This window comes from Ailuropoda melanoleuca, chromosome 1 (genome assembly GCF_002007445.2).
Source record: "Ailuropoda melanoleuca isolate Jingjing chromosome 1, ASM200744v2, whole genome shotgun sequence".
Taxonomy (NCBI): Eukaryota; Metazoa; Chordata; class Mammalia; order Carnivora; family Ursidae; genus Ailuropoda; species Ailuropoda melanoleuca.
In genome coordinates this window covers 143,103,382-143,112,059 of record NC_048218.1, presented here as the reverse complement: position 1 = coordinate 143,112,059, position 8,678 = coordinate 143,103,382, and positions in this window count along the sequence as shown.

The window sequence follows — 8,678 nt, the reverse complement described above, 5'->3', positions numbered from 1 at the left end:
TTATCTCAGTAAATATTACATTGCCATTATTTTCTCTTTTCAGTTTTTCTGGAATAATTAGACATATGTTGAAGTCTCTCCAACTATTCACCATGTATTTTTATGGTTCTTTCATATATTTTTATTTATTGTATTCTCTGTGCTTCATTTGAAGAAATTTCTCAGAAGTATCTTTCAATGCACAAATTTTCTTTTTTACTATAATCAGAATTTATCATATTTATTGAATAAACACAAATATACATAATATGCATATTAAATATATGTGCATATTCAATTATGTATTATACATATGTAACATGTATACATAGATCATGTATAACATAAAATGTACATATACAACAAAATTGCCGAATGTATTACATTTATGTATTTACTTATATAATATATATTGATACGTGTGTGTGTGTAATTTCCAAGATTTTCAATGAACTATTTCCTCTCTATCTTTTCTTTTTCATAAATTCTTGTTGCATTTATGGATAGTATTTATTCATTTATCTCTTTAACAATTCTAAAGATGCTTATCAAAATTTCAGTTACTTTTATTTGAAATGAATTCATAGATTCATAGTCAATTTTGTTGTCTATCTTTTTGACATTAGCTGCTTGGTTCATTATGGAATTTGGGTTTGTGAACTTACTTCAAGCGAATTCATTTTCCTCTCTCACTCTCACCCTCCCTCTCTAACTCTCTACTTCTCTTGTATCTTCACCAGTTTACCAGTCCCAGTTTGGCAGACTTGCAATTGCCTCCACTTGGCATTCAAGATTCCCATTGTATTATTGAAGTTGTTACTGCAGGAGTCCTAAGTCAGTTTTGTCATTTCAGCTTCTGGTTGGTTCCTGGTTGTGAGATGATAGGCCCAGCTTCACAGAACGACTGACCACATCCCTGCCTAATGTGCAGTGGCTCTCTAATGATTGTGGCCTGTTCTTGCTGCATGGGGGATTCTGTGTTGGCTAGAGAGTGGCCTATGGGATTTCTTCATAGCTCCCTGGTGGGAGTGATTCAGAACATTTCAGTGACTCCTTCCTCTATGGGCGATTTGAGTTCATCCCCCAGTGTGATCCCTTAATTTACCAAATCACTTGTGGCACTGACACTATGGAACCCTTTGCCAGCTCACTTCACAACTCTTGAAATTATGATCCTTGGGGGACTGGAGCCTATTCCTGCCTGGTTATCAATCCTCATGTCCTGTGCTCCACCCCTGTTGTCCTAGTGAGTGGGAGGGAGCTTCCCACTGCCCTTTACTCATTGTACTGAGAGTATATCAGGCTCTTTCCTCCAACCTCTACACTATCTTCTCCCACCAAACTCCAAGGCAACCTTGATCCCACAGCAGGGTAATTTTTTAAGATAGTCTGACCTGATCCCATCTTTTTCAAATTCTCGAGGGTCTGCACTGTCCTTCAAGGTATGACACAGGAAAATTGAACTTTTTTGAATACTGAAAGTACAGTGAGTAGTACCTACTGACTGCTGGGTTCTAATAACTGCTACCACCAACATATGCCCTCAGAAAACAGTGACAATAGATCCCCTTTTCTCCAAAGATAATAATTTGGCTAGTATGATGCAAGGAATTAAAATACAACAGATCATTTTATTTTTCTAGTTATTTGTTTCTGCGTAGTTGGTCTGTGCCATTTAAATAAAATCTACACAGAAGCTTACATGAAAAGTTTAATACGTATCTAACGGAAAACTTTTCTGCTCAGTATGTTCAAGGATAATTCAGGAAGAAGGACACATGTATGACTATTTGAGGAGCTGCAAAACTGAGGGGTATGGTCATTAGGAGCCTCTGGTGCTCATAGGCTCTGTCCTTTGGAAGACCTGAGTCAGGTCCCCCGGAAGTACTACTTGCTGTGCAACCTGAATGAGGTAGAACTCCAACTATGAACACTGATTCTCATGGGCTCATGACTCAGCCAATCAATTTCAAGCTCCAAAATTCTTGAATCCCTGAGAAAGTTTATATTTACAACAGAAACAGACAGCCTCCAAGATAGTTCTTTTGCAGGAAACTGGACAGAGTCCAGGTATTCAGAGAAAACAAAAGAAGCACACCAGCTTGGAATGATTACTATACCTGAAAGTTGCCTGAGAAAACAAAGCAAAAAGCTGCGTCCACCTGGGATCTGCTCCTAAATGCTAGAAGAAACCACAGGATTTCAGGGCCATAGGAACTGCTGCAGGCACATTTCCTTCCCTTACCAGATGGCAAATCCTGTAACATGTAATACCACTTCCCTCACAGGCTCCTCCTGTAGATCACAGCTCCACACCCAGAATGCATTCCTATCATTATATATGATGGTATCTGAAGGGCTTTTTTACACATGGCCTCATCTCACGTGATCTTAACAAGATTCCTGTCATCTTCATCTTAATAGATGGATAGACTGAGACAAAAAGAGTTTAAATAACTTGGCCAAGATCACAAGACTTGTATATTGTTGGGTCAGAACTTCTTAGGTCTTTCCAGGACAATAAATCTTCTTTGTCTTTAAATGGATCTCTTGAGTCTGATGCACTTTTGCATGGAATTCCATGTCAGTAAATCATACATTCTGTAATCACTCTGGTGGTATGAACTCCAGAGGCACTTTAGTCAGGAGGAAAAACACCTATGCCAAAGGGTGTCAATTTCAGAAGGATAAATTAGTCCAGGGTGGAAAGGGCCTGATATAATCAACCTATCGCTAAGTGCCTGGTGGTATCCTTGACAGATGGTGTCATATTGAGGGCTCAGCGCCGGACTATGCTGTGCACAGTTAGGTCAATAAGCAGGGGCGGTAGCTATATCCAGCTTTCTAAGAGTCCATGCTATTGGGCACATGAATAGCCTCCAAGCCTGCCATTATGGCCACTCTATTCAAGGGCCTATTGTATAAGCACTGCAGTGGCTGAGAACAGAAGAACTGACATGAGTTGCCCTGTCTGGTAAGACTGTTTGGTTGTTCAGTGCCTTCTCTTCAGTAGATGCTCCCTGGTGGACATAATGTAAGGCAAAAGGATCCACAGAGATTCCGATTTCTCCCAAAGATCCATCCATATGCCTCTTCCTCAAATTCTCTTGTTTCCAAGATTCCATTTTGCTCTTCCAAGTCCCTGAATAGCCACCTAAGCCATTTGTCACTGCTTGGGGTGGGGAGGGGGCCATGTATAGTCATACTTAACATCATTTCCCCCCTCTATAAAAATCAATGACGAGCTGTGCTGCTTATAGCTCTGCCCACTGGAAGGATTTCTTCATTGTTTTTTGTCAGGATTACATTAGCTGTAGGGTGGTGTCACTCTATTTTTGATTAGCACCAATATATTGAGCTGACTCATGATTGGCCCAATATATTCAGCCAACTCATTTGTGGACTGAGCCTTATTTTCTACCTTTTATCTCAGTTTGTCATGAGGAATCCCCTACGATGTCATAAAGATAATTTAAGGGACAGGCAACAGTGCTATTGAGATGATGATATGTAATTCTGGGCTTATTTCTGATACTAATACACCTGAGTCTGTAATTACTTGTGACCTCTGGACTTCCTCTGGATATGATCTAAGTGTACCATTCTATCATTTGACCGAGTGCTGTTTCACCAGCTTGACCTCATGACTTTTTGGATCAGATGGTATATATCTTATGTTGTGAAACTCTGGTCACGTAACCACTCAATATCCGGTGGTCACTCAGTGTCTTCCAGGGCTCTTTTTCAAACATCAAATAGTTCTCTGCTACAGAAATCCTGCTACTAGTCCACAACCCTGGAGAATCTACAATGTGCTTCTTACATTAGGCCTTTCTAGGGACTCCATGGAGCATTTTTATCTACAATGGATAGCTCTAGCATCATGGGATCTGTTGGACTACATGGCCTGAACAGCAGAACAGCTTACGCCACAGTTTGGGTTTTCTGCCAAGCTCCTTCTTCCTCTAAACTCCATAGACCATATAATCCCTTTAAACTGTTGATGTGACAGGGTGCTGAATTTGTTCAGTATATCTTCCACCTCTGGCATGTATTCATCTTACTAAGGAATCCAGAGTACTTGCTATTTACCGTACACTAAGTCTAATTAGCATGATGTTACCACAGTGGACAAACGTGATGTTCTATGAAATAGCAACATGATCTGGTTTCTCATAGGCCATATTAAAACTACATTAAGAGACTTACTATAACCTTGGAGCAACTGCATGGATATGTACTGCTCACACTGTTTCCAGTGTAAAAGCAACCTGGTTTTGATCGTCATTACTGATAGAGATTGAAAAGAATACATTAACCAGATCAATAGCTGTATATCAAGTCCCAGAGGTTGTGTTGATCAGTTGCAGTAAAGATACCAAATCTGGCAGAGCAGCTATGGTTGGCACTACCACTTACTTAAGCTTATGATAGTCTACCACTATATGCTTGATTTGTCTACTTTTGCCAAGGTCATCTAGGAGATTTGAATGGAGAAATAAAGACCACTACTCATTCTTTCATTAAGTTTTTGATAGGAGTGCTAATCTCTGCAACTCTCCTCAGGATGACATATCACTTCTGGTTCACTGTCTTGGCAGGAGGATACATGGGCAATTTTAGGAGCTTCTACTCGGTCCATTCTACTGTAATGACTCTTGTTCAACAGGTCATGAAACCAGGGTGAGAGTTTTGCCAGCTGATAAGAATATTTATCACAGTTACGTACTCAGGACTGGAGAAATAACCAGTGTGAGTTTGCAAATGCATTGAATCCACCCGTGAGATGGACTTGTGCCACGACCCTATTAATCTGTTTTCTCCATAAGCCCCCACTCTAACCAGAGCACCACAGTGGCATTTAGGATCCTTGACATCAGTGTCAGCTCAGAACTTACATCCAACAATGCTCATGAGGTTTAGGTAATCCCCCTTTCTTCACTGCACATTCAGGTAAATGTGTACAGGTCCCTGTGGGGAAGAATTGAGAAAATATTTATCATATTTATTGCTGTAGCATTGCAGGGCCTTTATGAAGAGAGTTGGCTTAGATCTCAAAACTGGCTATAGGACATGATTGTCTAATGTGCTGACTGACATCTGCTCTCCAGCTGCTAATCTTCTGGATTATGCAAGTCTGGTTATACTTGTTATAATTATCATAGTTTTGGGTTGCTCACACGTCTTCTTCCTAGGAACATACTCTGATCTCTTACACAAACAACAGACCCTAGATACCATTCTGTTCTTGTTGCTTGCTATTATTTTTTCCACCTTGCTTCTCCATATAAGTGCTGCCCCTGGGACACTGCCATTCCAGAACAGCATCATCTTTCTTGAGTCAGGTTCTATGGCTATATCTCCTCCTATCAATGCTGGCTTTCAGCAGATAGATATCACTGAGTTCTTAAAATTCTTTAGGAATGCATTCCATATTGCCTTAATTAAAGGAGTGACCTCTGGCAAGTTGCCAGGGAAAATAAACAAATAGTGGGTTCTCTAGGATCATATAATAAATGTATTTCCTCTGTGAACCTTGTGATCCCTTTTTCAATATTCTTCCAAGGTAATTCCATAATTTCTACCTGTTTTACTATGGTATAAGATGGATCTTGACCAGGACATTAAATCTAGAATTAGGAAAGTGTCCCCTTGGCAATAAATTTCCCCAGTCAGGCTTATATTCTGCCATTCTCACACCACTATGCAATGCCCTTAAGATCTACTATCACATGTGTTACCCAGGTTTCTGATGGTAAATATGACATAATTTTGCAGGGTATGTATTCTCAGGCTCTAATTTTCCTGCTCAATCTGTATTGAGACCTGACTCTAGCTATTGGTCCTCAGTGTACTGTATTATTGAGTCTGAGTTTGGCCCATCATAATCATAATGTGAAATGTAAAAACATTCTGTCAATAGTAGTGTTGTAAGGTGATAGATGGGGGCTACTCTTATGGTGAACATAGCATAAGGCTTAGACTGGGAAAATCACTATGTTGTACTTCTGAAAGTAATGTAACATTGTGTATCAACGATCCTCGAATAACAAAAGTTAAAAAAAAATTTTTTAAGCACACATTTTTTCCCAGCTTCCCTCTTCACAGAAGCCATCAGTACTTCTATTCTCTTTTATCATTCCACATGCTAAAAGACTTCACTGTACAAACCCCAACTTCTGTTTCATGTGTTCTTATTTTCTCATCCCACTTTTTACTGCACAAGGCAAGCATATTGGATCTGAAAACTTTGAATCATATGGAAGGTAGTTTTCATAGATTCCAATTTCACTTAAGGGAATATATGCAATTTAGAAATCACAGAGTTGTGAATAGACATCTGTGGAAGACATGGCTAATTGTCTATTGTCCCTTGATATGTGGCAATAGAATATTTAGCTGCATTGCTAGATGTGACCCTGTGTCTGTACTTCTCTATTATGCTCTCAAAATAAAGTAGTGCCTGCCATTTCCCTCTCCCACCTACCATGGCTATAACAGACATTATGGCAGCAGTCAGAGCAGCCAACTTGGGTCCCACAATGGAAGCCATGCATTGAGGATGACGGAGTTAAAAGATGGAAGAAGCTTGGAAAATGATGGCTATGGAGTTTCCATACCAGCCTTTGTATATCTACCTGGATTTTTATATGAAAAGAAAAATAAATAAACTTCTATCCTTACTAATCCTCTGATACTTTGGGTAACAGTTTGAGCAAATGAACTAATGTTCTATCTGATCCACCAGCATTAATTTACACTGTCATTAATAATAAATTCTATGGCTAAAATTAACAACTCAGGAAACAACAGATGTTGGTGAGGATGTGGAAAAAGGGGAGCCCTCTTACACTGTTGCTGGGAATGCAAACTGGTACAGCCACTTTGGAAAATAGTATGGAGGTTCCTCAAAAAGTTAAAAATAGAGCTACCCTATGACCCAGTGATTACACTACTAGGTATTTATTCAAAGGATACAAACATAGTGATTCAAAGGGGCACAGGCACACCAATGTTTACAGCCACAATGTCCACAATAGCCAAACTATGGAAAGAAACCAGATGTCCATTGACAGATGAATGGATAAAGAAGATGTGGTATATATTTATACAATGGAATACTACTCAGCCATCAAAAAGAATGAAAGCTTGCCATTTGTGATGACGTGGATGGAGCTAGAGGGTATTACACTAAGCAAAATAAGTCAATCAGAGAAAAACAAATATCATATGATTTCATTCATATATGGAATTTAAAAAACAAAACAGATGAACATAGGGTAAGGGAAGGAAAAATCAAGTAAGACAAAATCTAGAGGGAGACAAACCATAAAGGACTCTTAACTATAGGAAACAAACTGAGGGTTGCTGGGGGGAGGTGGGTGGGAGGATGGGGTAACTGGCTGATGGGCATTAAGGAGGGCACTTGATGTAATGAGCACTGGGTGTTCTATGCAACTGATGAATCACTAAGCTCCACCTTTGAAATTAATAATACACTATATGTTAATCAATCGATTTTAATTAAATAAATAAAACAAAATAAAATAACAAAAATAAATAAATAATAAATTCTATACTTTCTGTCACAAAATGTGGGCAAGAAGTTCCACAATTTAGGGGCGCCTGGGTGGCACAGCCAGTTGGGCGTCTGCCTTCAGCTCAGGGCGTGATCCCAGCATTGTGGGATCGAGCCCCACGTCGGGCTCTTCCGCTATGAGCCTGCTTCTTCCTCTCCCACTCCCCCTGCTTGTGTTCCCTCTCTCGCTGGCTGTCTCTATCTCTGTCAAACAAATAAAATCTTAAAANATTTAAAAAAAAAAAAAAAAAAAAGAAGTTCCACAATTTATTTCCCTGATGCAACTGCTATGAAAAGATGAGCTCAAGGATAGATTTTTCTCTAGGGAACATTACATAAAAGAAGCTACAGGTAGGACAATTGATGCAGGCCTACAATAATCTTGAAATTTAACTCATAATCTTGACCGCCCAAGATGCTTCTCCCCTGCATTCCCTTACTTGATTTGTTGGACCACCATTCAACTTGTTTCTCAAATTTAAAAATTTAGAAATGATCCAAGACTTCTCCCTCCCTCCACACATGTATATCTGTATCATACATTCTAACAAGTCCAAATTTTTCATAAATAAATAAAATATAAATAAAAGCAATACATGACATAAAAAAATAAAATAGAACAGAAAAAAAATACAATTAAAAGTAAATCTCAGGGTGCCTGGGTGGCTCAGTCCAGTTAGGCTCTCTGACTCTTGATTTCCACTCAGGTCATGATCTTGGGGTCGTGAGATTGAGCCCTGCATTTGACTCTGTGTTCAGCACAAGGTCTGCTTGGGATTCTCTCTCTCCCTCTTCCTCAGCCCCTCCCCCAGCTCTTGCATGCACACACTTTCTCTAAAATAAATAAATCTTAAAAAAAAAAAAGTAAATCTATTCTTACCCTTAAGCACCAGTCCCTTTCCTTAGATGTAACCATGTAATTTCCTGTTATCTATCAAAAGTTTTCATGCATATACCAGCTTATGTGTACATGTTTGTATGCAGAGTCTATATTTGCATACTGTTAAATTCTTCAAAAAAATTTTTTTCATGAATGGGATTATACAATAAATCCTATTCTACTCCTGAATTATTTCCCTTGGATTCTGGAAATCATTCCATTTCAATAGGGATGTATTAA